Source organism: Macrotis lagotis, chromosome 1, assembly GCF_037893015.1.
Source record: "Macrotis lagotis isolate mMagLag1 chromosome 1, bilby.v1.9.chrom.fasta, whole genome shotgun sequence".
NCBI lineage: Eukaryota > Metazoa > Chordata > Mammalia > Peramelemorphia > Peramelidae > Macrotis > Macrotis lagotis.
The window spans coordinates 824,622,212-824,640,424 of record NC_133658.1 but is presented as its reverse complement, the minus strand read 5'-3'; the positions used below and the strand labels follow the sequence as shown (position 1 = coordinate 824,640,424).

Here is an 18,213-nt window from a genome sequence, read left to right as displayed (position 1 = left end):
TGATACTCTGTTTTTTGTCCCATCATTTTCAAAGAGGATTGGTGACATCATGGGGTGATGTCTTGACATGTGCATGAATTGGATTTAAGTGAGACAGAACTGCATAATCGTCAGCATCTATCTCTCCTGAGTTATTGAAGTCCAATAACTTGAAGGAAGTCAAGATGACTGGAGATGGCCCAGGATACAGTGGATGACCTTGATGTCTTTGATATCTGAAGTGTCTTCATGGCCATTGGAGCAAATTGTTCTCATCCATCCATTCTAGGGGAAAGTCTTTCATATTCTTGAACTAGACAGCCCTACTGATGAGTTTGAGGCCTATTGGTTACCCTCAACTTGGTTTAACCCATCTGCCTAGATGGTTCTACTCAACTGCTGTGCATGCTACAGCTTCTTGGAGCCACAGGTAAGAGTTGAGTGGACCCTACAGGTAAATGAGCAGTCCTGAAAAGGGCTCATACTAGAGGAGTTCCAAGAACAAATACAAAATCTCTGTATGGCATACAAAACCCTTCCTATGTGACCCCTTCCTACCTTCCCAATCTTTTTGTCTTATTTCCCTCCATGTTCTCTGTGATACAGTGACATTGGTCTCCTTGCTATTGTTCAAACAACACTCCATCTCCTGAGTGTTTTCACTGATCCCTCTCTACCTCCTGACCTCCCTAACCTCCTTCAATTTTTAACCAAATCCATATTTGTGACTGTGAGGTCCTTGAGAGCAGGGGTTCTTTTCTGACATTCAAAGCCCTTCATAACCTAGCCTATTACTTCATTTTTACACTTTTCTTACACCTTAACCCCCTCAACTCCTCAGTATTTTGCTATTCAGTGACACTGAATTCCTTGTTGTTTCCAGAATAAGTCAGTCTATTTCTTAGCTCTGAGAATTTTTGTGACTCCCCACCCCCACACCCCATTTGTAGAATACTCTGCCTCCTTTTTTCTGTTTCCTGGCTTCAAGTCCTGGCTAAAATTGTAAAATTTCCTCTTAATTCAAGTGACTTCCCTGTATTTATTATTTTCCCTTTCTCCTGTCTATAGCTTGTTCATACATATTTGTTTGCATGATGACTTCTGTTGCCCCACTAGATTGCAAACTCCTGGAAGGAAAGAGCCATTTTTTTTTTTTTTGCCTTTTCTGGTATCCCTAGCAAGTAGCATAGTGCTGAGTTCATAATAGGAGCTCAGTAAATAACTTTGGTTGACTAATTCCCTGACACATACATCCTATTCTCCATATGTTGACATCCTTCCTCTACCACAGACCCAATTCAAGTGTCTCTGGTTTTTTAACAAAAATCCTGCCTATATTTTTTTTTATCTTATCTCCTCTAAGCCTTTCATGGAATCCAGAACAATACTCTACCCTTAGTGCATGGTATTCAGTAAGCATATAGACTTTGGTCCTGTTGGTGATCCTGATATGACTATTGCTTTTTGAAGTATTTTATTCAGAGTATAGTAATCAAAATTTATGATTATATTAGATGACCTACACTGATAAAAGAATTGGAGCATTTTCCTTCTAGCTCTGACCTAGATTTGTCTGATTTTAGTTCTTCAAATCCTGCTTATAGTTTTTGAAGGGATGTCATGTGGAAGAGGGATTAAATTTGTTTTGATTGGTCCCAGATGGCAGAACTATTGGCCAAGAAGTTTCAAAGACTCAAATGTAGCTATGATAGAAATTCTTGTTCAGGTATAAGTGAATAAACAAGACAATTTCTCAGTCTCTTTTGAATGAAGCCCTGTGTCTAAGTTCCTTAAAATTTACTAATTACTTAATAATAGTTACTTTAAAACTTCTCTCAGAACCCATCAGTATCTGGAGATGGCCACAACACTGTTGACAATGTAATAGAAACAAGCAATGCTCTTCCTTCTTCTGGGCTTGCTCCTGTGGCCCTTGATGACACAAGGCTAGGGCATGTAACTCCACAGTCAAAGTAGCTTGTCTCCAGCCTTAGGGCATACTTTCCATGTATGATCTTTCATAGAGTCCTCTACCCTCTAAAATGTGGTAGGAAGAGGCCAGGAATATTCACTCAATTTCATAATTACAGGGGTTTAATGATAGTTCCAGAGTTTTGAAAGGCTATATTCTTTGTCAGTAAATGAGGGGAAAGGTATTAACTTATCAGATACAGCAGTAAGAGAACAGGAAACTCTTAATTATAAAGAATCCAAATAATCAAAAAACTCACTTAATTTAATATATCTCTTTCATTCTCTTTGTGTGTATTTATTGAAAGGATAAAAGTATCTTTATTCAAAATGCATTCAGGAAATTTCAGTATATAGTATAAATATAATTTGAATTATAAAGCACCTAGTCAGTATGTGCAAAATTCTAGGGTTGCAAAAAAGAAAAACAACATGATCCCTATGCATGAAGTTTACAATTTAATAGAATGAGGAACTAGCCATACAAATAATTTTAAGATACGTTAATTTTTTTTTTTTGCAAGGCAATGGGGTTAAGTGGCTTGCCCAAGGCCACACAGCTAGGTAATTATTAAGTGTCTGAGGCGGGATTTGAACTCAGGTACTCCTGACTCCAGGGCCGGTGTTCTATCCACTGCGCCACCTAGCCACCCCAAGATATGTTAGAAAAAATTAAATGCATGAGTTTAGACTGCACTGAGATTCAAGAAAAGTGGAAATAATTCACATCTAAGGGGAAAGGAAGATGTCATGGATGGGGTAACATCTAAAGTTGGTGATATGGGGCGGCTAGGTGGCGCAGTAGATAGAGCACTGGCCCTGGAGTCAGGAGGATCTGAGTTCAAATCCGGCCTCAGACACTTAATAATTACCTAGCTGTGTGGCCTTGGGCAAGCCACTTAACCCCATTGCCTTGTAAAAAAAAAACAAACTAAAAAAAAAGTGGATTATACAGAACTACATCTCTGATGGCTGAAATTCTTCTCTTCTTTCAAGTCACAGCTCAGGTCTCATTTCCTATTGAAGCCTATCCTGAATCCTGAATACAAATAATCCTTAACTCCTTAAAATACACAGCTTTCTATTTGACTATACCTATGTATTTATATTTAATGATTTTTGGTGTGTTAATTTATGTTTAATCATAATTTTATGATTATTGTTATATTAATATATAGTTTATATATTTATGGATACTGGTATATTAATCCATCTTCCTACTAGATTCTAAAGTCCTTAAAAGCACTGTCATTTTTAATCTCTTAATATTAATCATTTTTATAAATAGAAAATAATTAATCCTGCATTGTGAGTAGAAAATGAGTTAGCTTGTGAAGCTCTTTGTGAATCTTAAAGTACTATGTAACTGCTGTTATATAAGGAATGTAGCTATCATCTTTATTGCTATTATTTATTATATTATTATTATTATTATTATTACTACTACTATTATTTTGTTTTCCTAATTTCAACTAATTTAAATTTTAATTGAAATTAGGAGACAAACTCCAGGATACAATTATTATTTACTTACTGGGTATAGGGATTATAAGACTATTATGTAAATGATTGTCATGTACTTACCATTCTGAACTTTACATTTTTTGAATTTTTAGAGAATATGATTAAAATGACACTTCATATAATTGTAGACTGCTGTCCCCGCAGACCCTATAACTTACACACCCCAGAACTTAGATAGTACCGAAAGGATGAGTGGTAGCAGTTAGAAAAATGCTGTTTGGATGAGGACCTGCTGGCTGGGAACCGGAATAGAACCCCAAAATAAGCTCTAGCTGCTATGTTTACTTACACAGCAGGTGTGTATAATTAACCAGTAGCTTCAGTTCTCACTTCCAGATTTCAACATTACCTTATCTCCCTATCTCTTAAATCTGACAGGTATATATATTGATACTTCTTCCTTCCATGTCACACCCTTTTCCAAGTTTTGCAGTAAGATACACTATTTGAAATTGTACCACATTGAATGCATTATGAGTGCACTAATACATACATGCACTAATCTTGTCTACTTTAATGTAAAAATAACTAGCATTTCTATTGAACTTAAAAGTTTGTAAAAACTTCAAAGCTATTACCATGTTTTATCCTCACAACAACCCTGGGAGGTAGATAGAGGCAGATTAAGGTAAAATGACTTGCCTGGGGATCACACAGCCATTAAAGAGTGTGAGGTCACATATAAGCTCAGGTCTTCTCCATTTTGGGTAGCGAGATGGTACAGTGACTCGAGTGCTGGATCAAGAAGACCTGAGTTCAAATCCAGCTGTGTGGACCTGAGCAAGTCACTTAACTCTTTTTGCCTTAGTTTCCTTATCTGTAAAAAGAGATGGAGGGGCAGCTAGGCATTGCAGTGGTAGAGCACCCCGAAGTCAGGAGGACCTGGGTTCAAAGTTAGCCTCAGACACTTAATAGTTGCCTAGCTATGTGACCTTAGGCAAATCACAACCCCATTGCCTTAAATAAATATAAAAAAAAAGAGATGGGGAAGGAAATGGCAAGCCACTTTAGTATCTTTGACAAGAAAACTCCTTAAGGGGGTTGCAAAGAGTTGAACATGACTGAACAATAAACAATTTCCCTGCAATAAACAATTTCCCCGCTTCAGGTTCTATGCTCCATGAACTGTGCCATCTATGTAGATTAAATATCCAAAGACAGACTTTATTATTGCCAGTGAAAAGATGTTATATATACTAACCAATATAGCCTAACTAGAAGAAAATATTTTTTTCAACTGAAATATCTTTTTTAATTTCCAAGATTTTTTAGTGATTTTTTCTTATTATCCTTAACTGAAAATCTAGTCTAAAAATTAGTTTAAAATGCTACAATTTACAAAACTTTATTTCATTCAAATTGCTTTTTATCAAAAATAAAATCCTACTACAGTGTTTTTCCCTTATTTTATTTATCTCAAGAAGAAATAGTAATTGTTTTTAGCATTTACTTTTTCAACTTTATTCTTATGATCAAGGATAGCATCTTCCTTTAAAGAATTAATATGCAAATATATTTGATTATCATTATTAATAAAAAGTCGACAATAGCATAAATTCTCAGCAAGACCATAAAGAAAATAATAATTTCATTATAGGAGCAGCTCCCCCCAAAATATGATGAGGGAAACTTGGACAAATAATCAACAAGCATTTATAAGTGTATACTATGTGCTTGGCACAAGGGATGCAAATTCAGTAAATGTGAATTTGTTGCATTTTTGGTTTATTCTATAGGGTTTTGTTTGGAGAGGGGAGTTTTTGTTTTTGTTTTTATTTTTAACTGAGTAATCGTTTTACTTCCTTGCTTTACACACATTCCTCTGACGTACTTAGTTGGGAGGGAGGTTAGTTGGGAGGGAGGAAGAGAGGGGAGCTAAACTGGCTATGTGGTATGTGTAAATATATATATATATATATATATATATATATATATATATATATATATATATATATATGAGAGAGAGAGAGAGAGAGAGAGAGAGAGAGAGAGAGAGAGAGAGAGAGTGAGTGAGTATGCAAGAGAGCTGGTTTGACCAGAAACAGAACTGCCCGTGACAGATTAAGAGACAAGAGAGGCTTGGAATCCGAGTCCAGGCAAAGGAGAGTGGAAATTTACAGCTGCTCTGTGAATGTTCAAGTGATCATTTTCTGCTAACATTTTCCATTGGTAACAGTTGATCTTCAAAAAGACAAAGTCAAGACTGAGCTGTGGAACTTGCTTTTCTATGCCACGTGTCAGCAATAAAAGACAACATCATTTAAATGGAAGATTAAGACTACTTCATCTAAGGGACTTTGGAACCAGAGAGAGCTGTCTTCAGCACCTCACCATGTGGCTGTTAGTTTTTGCTTAAGCCCGGATGTTCCTCTAAGGCTGGGTGAGTATCAGTCGGTTTAGCGCTTCTTATTTAGATCAGTAAGGAAGCAGGGTTAATATTGTAACTGTTAAAATTATTGCTTAAACATGCACTTTTAAGGTATAATTTATAGTTACTGTGCTGCATTACCTTTGTGTCTTGTAAACTGCTGTTACTAGGAGAGGTTGGAAAAAAAAAAAACAACAGCTACCAAACAATACTTCTCTGTTGCCTAAGGCACTTGAATCATGACCAACTATTTTGAGGCCATGGAATATCTTACTTTGGAAATGGGTTTTTATTTACAGAGGGTTTCCAAAAATAAAACAGTTGCAGTGTATCATTTTTCATCTTTCTAGCCTGCCTAAAAATGTAGAAATCGATTATTTTCCTTATAGGAATCATTTGTAGTCAATTCAAAACTAATATTAAAACTCATGTGATACATTCATTGTTAGTACCAAAATTACAGTATAACATAGCTTCAGAACTTAAATAAGTTATATACTACAGATAGTACCAGTAGGAAAGTGGCAATATTATTTAAATGCTAAATGATTGGTAGACCCATGAGAAATGCCATGTAAAGAGTCATATAATGTTCACTAAAGTTAGATGTCACTTTTTAATAACACACTACAAAGTTAAGATAATTAATAATTCCAGTAGTCTCCTGTTTTTTCTACCAGGTCTCATCTGGGAGTCTCACCTACATCTTAGCTTCATGTTCACATCTTGCAGAATTTTAGTATTAATTTATGAGGACAATTATGCATTTCTAAGAAAATGTCAGAAAAGAATGTTGGAATGTTAGAAATGTTAAAATATTGACCTGAATTAAAATAAATCTTTGTCTATTTATACATGTTTAAAATTAGAGATTATATGTTAACATTATGTTATCTTTTAAAAGGCATAGATGAATAAATATAGTATGTAGTCATTCTGTTGGGAAAGGAAGTGTATGTTCTTAGCTCTTAAAACTTAGTCATTAAATAAAGATGTTCTGTGCTGAGCAAAAGACTAATCAGCTCTCTGTCAGTTCTACCATGGAATCACAGAGTTAGCAAGAAACATTATTTAGATAAGGATTCAAGGGGAACTTTTTAAGAAAGAGAACTATTTAGCTATCAAAGTTGGATGGTATCTTTATAAACATATTAAAAGTAGTTTATAATACAATAACATAAAATAACTTGCTTTTACTTTTTAATGGCTCCTTTATGTATATAGAAAGAAGCCTTTAAAACGGGTTATTATTGTTGGGTTTGGAGTTTTTTGTTTGTTTCTTATTTTTTTTCCACAACAACTGATAATATTAAAAACTCATCTGGTTTTTGGATTGATATTGTTGGGGGGGGGGAGTTCCTATCTTTTACTGAAAGCTAAAAGTCAAGACATTCTTACTTCCCTGAAGCATTTTCCACACACACCCCTTCTTAGATTGGCCACAAACTTGCCATGTAACTTCATAGTTTTCAGAATGTTTCCTTTACATTTTGAACTGCTAATTCACTAGTGTGAATATAATTAGTATATTCCAGTACTATAAGCAGTATCCTCACCCCACCCCAGCCTTGAAGTGGCACTCACAGTCTAAGAGAGTTTGATTATGTCCTTGGAGTTTGTAGAGAGAACAACTGGCTAAATATATGTGTAGAATATCTGTCCATCAGGTATTAGACAACTTGGGTTTTCCTCTTGGTGTTTACCATGTATTTATTATGTGTGTTTGCATTCATATATGCATAAATATAATTTGCATAATGTGTATAAATTGCACAGATACCTTTAGATGAAGATATCCATATAGTTATTGTCAGTATGTGAACATGTAATTATTTATCTAGACATTTCCATATTTAGCAGGCCCAAATACAGAGAACTATTAAGATTTTTGAAAATCAGTTGAAGTATTTGTACAACAAAAGGTGAAATTAGTAATCCAAATATCAAAGTAGTTTTCCCTACTCTTAATTTGGACAAAGGAGGGACTTCACATTCATTTAAACATCCTTTCCACTTGCTCTGTTACTGTACCTCAGCCATTCTGAGACTGTTACAACCCTGATCTCACCATTACTCACAGTTGTTTTACTTCCATGATCAAGAATTCCTAAATTCTTTAATCCAATCATATCCTTCTATTATTCCATCTCTTCCCTACCCCGTTGTTTGTGATATGTCCTTCATCCCTTGGTTCTTTCCACAGTACCTTTAACTCTGACCAGTCTTGATCCTTTAGTTTAAATGAGTCCACATCTTAGAGTTAAAAGAGTCTTCTTTACTCTTAAATCCACCCCTGTCTAAACCCTTCCTTTTGCAACTGCTACTGTAGTTTTGCCAAACCTCAGTTTTGAATTGTTCCCAAAATCCACCTTCTCCTATTTTTCCTCTTCATGTGTAGCTAAATAACGTTAGAGAACGCTGACACATCTATGCTGACCAAGGCCACTACAAATTTAGGTTATCCAGTCTCAATTGAAACAAGACAATTCTTTTTCTCCTCCCAAGTTGAGTTCTCATAATGGCTATTTCAAGTCTCTCTTCTTTCTTCAAACCTTTTATACTACCTATTTCCTCCTATTCTCTGAGATCCTCAATTTATGCTGAATTAAGAAAATAGATGCAGAGGCTTTTACCACAAGTGTTCTCTTTTCTCCTTCCCTATGAGTCAAAACTCCTTGACATCATTCTCTATTCTGTCCTTTACCCCCCATCTATGACAGAAACAGTAGCTCTTCTCATGAAGACCAATTCCTACAGAGGTAAACATGATTCCTTTCCTTCCCATCCACTCTGGCATGTTATTAGAACTGCTTAGTATTTTCATTGTTGTTTAGTAATATTAATGTGCCCAACTCTTCAAGACCTCTTTTGGGTTTTCTTGGCAAATATACTGGAGTGGTTTGCCATCCATTTCCTTCTGCAATTCATTTTTACAGATGAGGAAACTGAGGCAAACAAGATAAAGTAATCAAATTTGAACTCAGGTCTCCCTAACTTTAGACTCAACACTCTATCCACTGTACTACCTAACTCCCTCACATATATAGATATAGATATAGATATAGATATAGATATAGATATAGATATATATACACACATGTATATATAGTTGTATGACTAAAAATTGAATTTAGACTTATACTGGCTAACCAAGGAATAGCTATTAGCAAGTCTAGTAATTAAAAACATATTTTCAATTTCACTTTTGACCAAAACCATTTCAAATTGTTCCCCATTCTCCATTAATTCCTAATTATTACAGTTAAGGCAGAGTATTTAGTACAAACAAACGAAAATTTAAAACAGATAATTGAAATGTATATAGAACCCTAATTAAATTGTTTATTCTTCTTTTATAGGATTTTAACCCAGGTTGAGATGTTAGCTATGATATATAACTTTCTGAAAATAATAAGCAAATTAATTATTTCTTTCTGACTGTATTCCCAATTTAACAAAATGAAACTATAAACTAGTCCTCATTATAGACAGATATTTCTTTTACTAAACACACAGAAGCCTTAAAAATGAGGAGAAAATGTCTTACCAAAATTTATTTCTTGGCAATGTTGACATTGTTTTATATCAGATTTTAACTGTGTGTATGTATGTGTTTGTGTGTATATCTATCTATCTATGTATGTATTAAAGTATTAGAGAAAAACAGAGACAGAGTAAGTGAGATATGGTCTGAGGAGTCAGGATATATGACATTTACTGGACTCTGTGATCCTAGGCAAATCACTTAACGTGTCAGTTCTCCAGGTTATTCTCTAAGATTACAGATGTGTCAATTTTTATTATTTGATATTCCTTCACTATTGAAATCACAGGTTTGGGAGGAAAATAAGTTATAAAGGACATGATGTGATCTGTGCTTGATTTTTCCTCAGCAGTATCATTAAATTCTTGAAATTAAAAAAAAAGTGGTAGTGCTTTTGGGGGGGGGGGGTTGCAAGGCAATGGAGTTAAATGACTTGCCCAACATCGCACAACTAGGTAATTAAGTGTCTGAGGCCAGATTTGAACTCAGGTCCTCCTGACTCTAGGGCTGGTGCTCTATCCATTGCACCACTGCCCCATATTATTTTATTTTAACTGTATACTCTAAGTCTATTTTCTTTGACTCTCTTATTTTTTTTAGAAAGATTTTATTTATTTTGAATTTTACATTTTTCCCCTAATCTTGCTCCCCCGCCCTCTCAGAAGGCACATTGTTTCCCTGGTATGCATTGATCTAATTTGAATGTGATGGGAGAGAAATCATATCCTTAAGGAAAAAACCTAAAGTATGAGATATAGCAAAATTACATAATAAGATAACTTTTTTAAAAATTAAAGGTAATAGTCTTTGGTCTTTGTTCAAACTCCACAATTCTTTCTCTGGATACAAATGGCATTCTTCATCTCAGATACCCCCAAATTGTGCCTGAATGTTGCACTGTTGGAATGAGCAAGTCCATCAAGGCTGATCATCACTCCCATGTTGTTGTTAGGTTATACAATGTTCTGGTTCTGCTCATCTTGCTCAGCATCAATTCATGCAAATCCTTCCAGGTTTCCCTGAATTCCCATCCCTCCTGGTTTCCAATAGAACAATAATGTTCCATGACATACATATACCACAGTTTATTAAACCATTCAACAGTTGGTGGACATTCACTCAATTTCCAATTCTTTGCCACCACAAACAGGGCTGCAATGAATATTTTTGTACAAGTGATGTTTTTACCCTTTTTCATAATCTCTTCAAGGTATAGACCCAGTAGTAGCAGTAGTAATTGCTGGATCAAAGGGTATGCACATTTTTGTTGCCTTTTAGGCATAATTCCAAATTGCTCTCCAGAAAGGTTGGATGAGTTCACAGCTCCACCAACAATGTATTAGTGTCCCCCATTTCCCACATCCCTTCCAACATTGATCATTTTGACTCTCTCACTTTTGACTCTCTTCCATAGCCCTTAATTTAGTCTACTTACAAAATGCTTAGTGATTCACTAGAATCCTCACATTGATCTATTATCAAGATGACTGCCCAATCTTAGGAGGAAAATAAAAGACAGACTTCCAGTTCCATAGCCTCCATTAGGACTACCATTTGCCTCTGGTCAAACCCAAATTTAGAACCATGTTTTTCAAAGTGTGCTTTATCAGTGGGAGGAGCCTATGTAGAGTCTCACAAAAATATATAGAGGTATCCAAGTGGTCTAGGGCCTGAGTCAGGAAGAACTGAGTTCAAATCAGGAACATGTGGTAAGGGACTGGTAAGTGGCAAGTGAGGCAGACCTGAACATTCACTAAACCCATTCTGTAGTCAGAGGTGAGGTTAGCTGTACTTTACCTGCCATACCTTCTCCCCACATCCCTGAAGTATGACCTGCACAAACTTATTGGCTGTCACATTTACCTTCTGTTTGTCTCAGTTCTCTCAACTGTAAAAATGGGATTAATATTAGCATACCCCACTTAGTATTATTGAGGATCAAATGAGATTATCTTTGTAAAATACATCAGTTGACTTTTTAATAAATCAAAACATTTAAAATAGACTCAAGGAACTTATTGTAAAATAATTCTATTTTGAATCTTAAGAATCAAGGAAATAATCACCAAATTTGATTCAGTGTAAAGCTGGATTTTCACATGTTATATTTAAGACCTCTGAAATATTCTTTGGGACATCCCACTTGTTTTGTTCCAGTAGAATTTTTCTGTGAGTACTTTGTTAGAAATCACATTCCCAGCCAGAATTTCATTCAACCAGAGTGGTGAAAGCTTGAAGAAACCTCAAAAATCATTTCTGTCAACCACCACATTTTTCACATGAAGGAACTGAGGTACATGAAGATGAAGTCACTTTCAAGCTTACCCAGGTTATTAGGCAGCAGAACTATTATCAGCTTGGATCTTCTGGAATTTTGTATTATGCTACACAGAGCAAGAACTGAATCAGGTCTGAAAGATGTTCTATTTGAAGATTTATTTAAATCTCCTTCATCCTTTTTAAAGGATTATCATTATATTATTACTCCTGAAAGGTTTTTGGAGGGTGGAGCAACGATTGTTGACATCAAGCACACCTAGGTATCTAAGATTGCTTTTGGACAACTGACGTGAGTGACTGAGTAAAAGAAAACATGAAGAATCTCCCTTCTAAGACACATGTCCACTTGGGTTCCTGATGGCATCCCCGATTGGAGACTGTGATTCAGAGCTGTTGTTAAACTTTGCCTGCCAGCATGATAAATGAATTCTTCATAGGTCAGCTCTGGTTCTGCTTAACATAGTCCATGAGCATCCTAGATCATAATCACAATCAACAATAAGAATTTGTTAATTTTTGTGTTATGTCAAGGCAATGTGAATACTCCTGAATTCAAGGAATTCTGAAAGTAATTGGGGAGAAAGGATGTAATCATAAAAAGATAAATAGTAGGGACAGCTAGGTGGTGCACTGGCCCTGGATTCAGGAAGACCTGAGTTCAGATCCAGCCTCAGACACTTAACACTTATTAGCTGTGTGACCTTGGGCAAGTCACTTAACCCCATTTCTTTGGAAAAAAAGATAAATAGTAATACAAAGTAGAATAGTAAGGGCCAAATAAGTGGTACAAACAATAAATCATTGAAATTCAAGGGCAAGAAAGATCAGTTTAAGGCAGGACAGTTCAGGAAGTATGCTAGAATGGAAGACAGGTTCATCTAGTTTGTACTTGACACTAAGTTAAAGGGGAGGTATTACCATTCTTTAAAATGAAATTATCTGTGCCTCTTTTTTTTCAACTTATCAAAGTCTTTTCCCAAGAATGCTTCTCCTCAACATAGCCCTGCCTTGAAATTACTAATACAGCCCATCTGATAACACATGAAACACCCTGTAACAAGTAGGCCCCACCTCTCTATGGAGAGGAGAGAACAGGGTTTCATTTTTCAATCTCCCATATAATTCATCATTTGATCTAAACTGAAGTTAGGTGTTTTAGAGTATTGTCTTAATTTGCATTGTTTTATCGATTGTGTTTGTTCTCCAGATTCTGCTTTGTTGGTCCTTCCTTCATCAGTTCATGCAAGTTTTCCCTTATTTTTCTGAATATCTCCTATTCATATTTTTTTATGACCCAATAAAATTCTGTTAAATTCATAAACTATTCTCAACTCTAGCTTTAGGTAAACAAACTACTACCCTGCCGAGGATAAAATCTGATTACTCTCTGTTTCTGCAGAGCCCCAACTAGGAATTTTTTTACATTTTAAAATAAAGTTTAATTGTATTTCAAAAAAGTAAAGACCATTCTTAGCTCAAAAACCATATAAAAATGAGTGGTAGCTAGAATTGACCCAAGGTCTATGGTTTGCTAACCCTTACTCTAGTCAAGAGGCACCCTTTTTTTTAACTATCTCAAAAAATGTCTCCATAGTTTGGTATATGTAGGATTTTTCTCTTTGAACTCTTTAGGCTATATTGGAAAATTAATGGGATTATTGTATTAAAATATTAAAATTTTAGTGATTTTTCTCACATATCTCTAAATGATTTTCTAGAATAATTGGACCAATGTATAACAATTTTTATAAGTTAGGATTGAAATGTTAAATTATCTTAATAAGCTGAAGAAACAAATAGAATGAACCAAATGAAAGGATGAATCATGTAAGAAAGCAATTCAAACTGTATATATATATTATTTTTGTTTGTCCTTCATTCTCGAAGAAGACTGTGACATCACTGAGGTGATAGCATGGTAAGCATGTGTATTGACTTTGAGTGGGGAGATTAGGGGGTTGTGCTAAGTCACCAGCTTCACTTTTTCCTCCAGTGCCATCCAGTGGCCAGATATGAATCAAGATGACTTGGAGTGGCTCTTGATGTGAGGCAATTGGGGTTAAGTGACTTGCCCAAGGTCACACAGCTAATAAGTGTTAAGTGTCTGAGACTGGATTTGAACCCAGGTCCTCCTGACTTCAGGACTGGCACTTTATCCACTGCACCACCCAGATGTCCACATATGTATAACATGAAAAATGACGAGCCAGTGGAAAACAATGGAATCTGTTTTTAAATCAAGAATCTGTCAGCATAATAGAATATCAAAGTTGGAAAGGACCTCAGATATTCTTCATTTAATCTGATCTATGTATACCTGAATAGAAGTTTCCTCTATTACATACCTAGCAAGTGATCATCTAATTCTTTTGTGATGACCTCCAGAGATGGGGTTCTCTCCAACTGTATCTGCTCTATTTTTTAGGTGGTTCTAACTGTTAGATAGAACCCAAATTGTCTTTCCCATTTTCTCATGTTCTCTTCTGCTTGGATCTAACTGAGGATGATAGAGTGGAAAGCATCCTGGATTTGACTGAGTTCAAATTCCAGCTCAGTCTACTTGTGTGGCATTGGAAAAGCTGGCCTCAGTGATCCCATCTGTAAAATGAAGGGGTTTGAATTGTAAATCATCTGAGCTTTCCTCCAGTTCTACATTATGATCCTATCAAATCTAATGCTTCTTCCACGTGACCGCCATTCAAATACTTGAAGATAGATAACCCAGATCACAAGATGAATCTAAATTGTTGGTATGTACTGTTATTAAAAAATACATGTGAGATTTATAAATAGAAGAATAAATATTTTTAAAAGGAGTATAGTGTACAAGGTAATCTCAATGTTCATCACTGATCCTTATAATATTGTTTCTCAAATTCTGTTACCCTAAGGGTGTTTGTTACACAGCTGTCCAAGGAGTTACTTCAAATTATAATTAGACTCAGGGAAGCATTGCAAACTATTTTGCTGTTTATTTCATTTGCAAAAAAGACATTCTAATAGTGCTGAAAAAGTTTCATTGAAGAATTTGTTTTTGTTTGTTTATTTTCAATTGAAGGACCCATGCCTCCAAAAAAATTTTGAGAAACATTGCTTTAGGATATTATGCCCAATTAGAAACACCTTAAAAATGAAACAGAATATTTGTTCATGGTTCAGTGAGAGATTCAGAAATGAATGAAGGGGGGGGGGGGGGTAGAGCCAAGATGGCCACAGGAGAAGAGTCTCTCCTAGGTATTCTCTCCATAATATTTCAAAAATCTTAATATTATGACTGACTAAATTTTCAAGAGACAGAACCCACAGAAAGATCAATTGAGGCAATTCTCCAGACCAAAGTAACCTGGAAAATAGTGTAAAGGCCCCACTCCATGGGATTAGAGTGGTGGCCTGCCAGAGTGAAGAAATTTCAGCCTCCCCGAAGCAGCTCCAGGGCACTTGGGAGCCATAGCTCATGGCAGTGGGGGCAGTTTCTTGACCTACACCCCGGGGACCACTGGGCACAACTTAGAGGATCAGCAGAGGGACCTCTGCTAGAGCGACTCTGGCGAAGCCCAGGCTCTCAGGGTGGTTGTGGCAGTTGGTGAGGTCAGCGCAGCAGTGCACTGCTGCAGCAGCCAAGGTCCAAGAAACAGAAGCAGGTGTGGAGCCCGCAAGCAGGAGCCTTGAAATGAGAGAGATGCAGGAAAAACATGAAAAAGAAGTCAGCAGCTTAGTCAAGAAGATCAAAAAAAAAAATGCTGAAGAAAATAACATATTAAAAACCAGCATAGATCAAATGTATAAAACAGTTCAAAAAGTTATTGAGGAAAAGAATGCTTTAAAAAGCAGAATTGGCCAGACGGAAAAGGAGATAAGAAAGCTCTCTAAAGAAAACAAATCCCTCAGATGTAGAATGAACTAAAGGAAGCTGATGATTTTATGAGAAGTTAAGACACAATACTTGAACACCAAAAGAATGAAAAATTAGAAGAAAATGTGAAACATCTCATTGAAAAAAACAACTGATCTGGAAAACAAATTCAGGAAAGATAATTTTAAAATTATTGGGATACCTGAAAGTCATGATCAGGAAAAGAGGCTTGACCTCATTTTTAAAGAGTTCCTACAGGAAAATTGCCTAGATATGCTAGAAGCAGAGGGCAAAATAGAAATTGAGAGAATCTACCAATCCTCCCTGGAAAGAGATTCAAAAATCAACCCCCCAGGAATATTATAGCCAAATTCCAGAACTCCCAAGTCAAAGAGAAAATATTACAAGCAGCCAGGAGGACACAATTCAAATATCATGAAGTTGCAGTCAGGATCACACAGGACTTAGCAACAACTACATTAAGGGCTCATAGGACTTGGAATATAATATTCTAGAAGGCAAAAGAGCTTGGAATGCAACTGAGAATCAACTACCCAGCAAAACTGAACATCCTCTTCCAGGGGAAAAGATGGACTTTCAACGAACCAGGGGGATTTCAGTTGTTTCTGTTGAAACAACCAGAGATGAACAGAAAATTTGACCTTCAAATACACAACTCAAGTGAAGCATAGAGAGCGGAGGAGGAAGGATAAAATATGAGGGACTTAATGATGATGAACTGCATGTATTCCTGCATAGAAAAATGATACTGATAATACTCATATGAAACCTTTCATTTAATAGAGCAGGTAGAAGGAGCTTTTCTAGATGAAGCATAGGAGAGAGCTGAATTTGAAGATATAATGTATTGTAAAAATGGTGTCAATGGCTAAAAGGGAAATGTAATGGGAGTAAGTGAAAGGAGAGGTGGAATAGGCTAAGATAATTTATATAAAAAATTATTTTATTGCAATGAGCTATTGCAATGACATGGAAGGAGGTAAGGCAAGGGGGAATGAGGGAACCTTCACTCTCATCAGAGGTGGCTTGGAGAGGAAACAACATATACACTCAATGGGGTATAGACATCTATATATGCTCTTTTTTTTTAGGTTTTGTTGTTTTTTGCAAGGCAAATGGGGTTAAGTGGCTTGCCTAAGGCCACATAGCTAGGTAATTATTAAGTGTCTGAGCCTGGATTTGAACCCAGGTACTCCTAACTCCAGGGCCGGTGCTTTATCCACTACACCACCTAGCTGCCCCAAGGGTATATAGACATCTAGAGTAAAAAGGAGAGAAGGGGGAAGGGGGGGATGTGGTTGATAGAGAAGAGGGTAGATCGTGGGGGAAAGTGGTCAGATATAACACTTTTTCTTTTTACTTCTTGCAAGAGGCTGGGATTGGGTGGCCTGTTCAGGGCCATGGGACTGGGTGGTTGCTGGGTTTCAGGAGTGGTATGTGGGCTCAGGGCCTCTTGGCCCCAGAGCTGGTGATCAGTTCTCTGCACTACTCAGCTACCCTACAGCACATTTTAGAAGAGGGACAGAGTGAAAGGACAGAGAAAATATAGTATATAGTAGTAGGGAGGTATGAACAGAGGGAGTTGCAATCAGCAACAGCAACATTGGAAAAATATGGAAGTAGCTTTTGTGATGGACTTATCATAAAGAATGTGATCCACCCGAGACAGAGCTAGTGGGGTCAGAACAGATTGAAGCACATTTTTTTCTCTTTCTTTTACTTTATTTCTCATGAAGGTCTATATTTTTTGAGGGGAGGAGGTATTATGTTTACTCTTAAACAAGAATATTTTAGTAATAAAAAAATCACTTGTACAAAAATTTTTTAAAAAGGGGAAAAAAGAAATGAATGAAGGATTGGAAAAGATAATATACAGAATAAAAGTTAAATGAATCAGGGATGTGTATCTTTAAGAAAAGGAATGATAAGGAACAAACTAGTGGTTTTCATACCACTTAATGTGACAACTATTTTCTATATTTTCAGAAACTATAAAATAAAATAAATTGAACTCTATAGAGATTTGACTTAGGTACAAGAAAAGACAAAAAATACATTCTTTAGAACTGTCAAAAACCTATATCTGGGATATTGAAATGTAACAGGGAAATTTTGGATTTCCATTCATAAATGTTAAAGTTTTGTTGGGGGGATTCTAGATTGTTGTGTTTTCTTCTTCTCTTATATGTAGAGGTATTTTTTTTCCTTTTAAAAATACACTTAGGGGTGGCTAGGTGGCACAGTGGATAGAGTACCAGCCCTGGAGTCGGGAGGACCTGAGTTCAAATCCCACCTCAGACACTTCAATAATTACCTAGCTGTGTGGCCTTGGGCAAGCCACTTAACCCCATTGCCTTGCAAAAACTAAAAAAAAAAAAATCCACTTAACCCAGGACATTTTTTATACTTTTTAGATTCCCCCCCTTTTGTTCTAGTCATCTGCTTACCTCCCTTTTTCCTTTCTTACTTAAAAACATTTTTTGACCACCTTGGTTGTCACTAGTTCTCAAGAGAAAACTATTATTATTATTATCATCATCATCATCATCATCATCATCATCATCATCATTATCATTATTATTATTTTAACATTTACTATGTGGTCACAATGTATTAGGCAGCAAAATCTGCTTGGGACATGTCAAAATGGTAGACTGTATCCCAAGGGATGTA

The 18,213-nt window shown here is 36.0% G+C and overlaps 1 protein-coding gene across 2 annotated transcripts in view; it reads left to right on the top strand.

Annotated features, from left to right (window-relative positions):
- Positions 1 to 3,530: 3,530 nt before the first annotated feature.
- Positions 3,531 to 18,213, top strand: part of CAB39L (calcium binding protein 39 like) — a 90,072-nt gene continuing 75,389 nt past the window's right edge. The window contains exons 1-2 of one of the 2 annotated variants that reach the window (XM_074217150.1): positions 3,531 to 3,770; positions 5,651 to 5,854. The gene's annotated coding sequence lies outside the window, so the exon portion shown is untranslated. Of the gene's footprint in view, positions 3,771 to 5,465; positions 5,855 to 18,213 lie in introns of those variants that run through there. The other variant, XM_074217149.1, reaches the window with a different exon arrangement.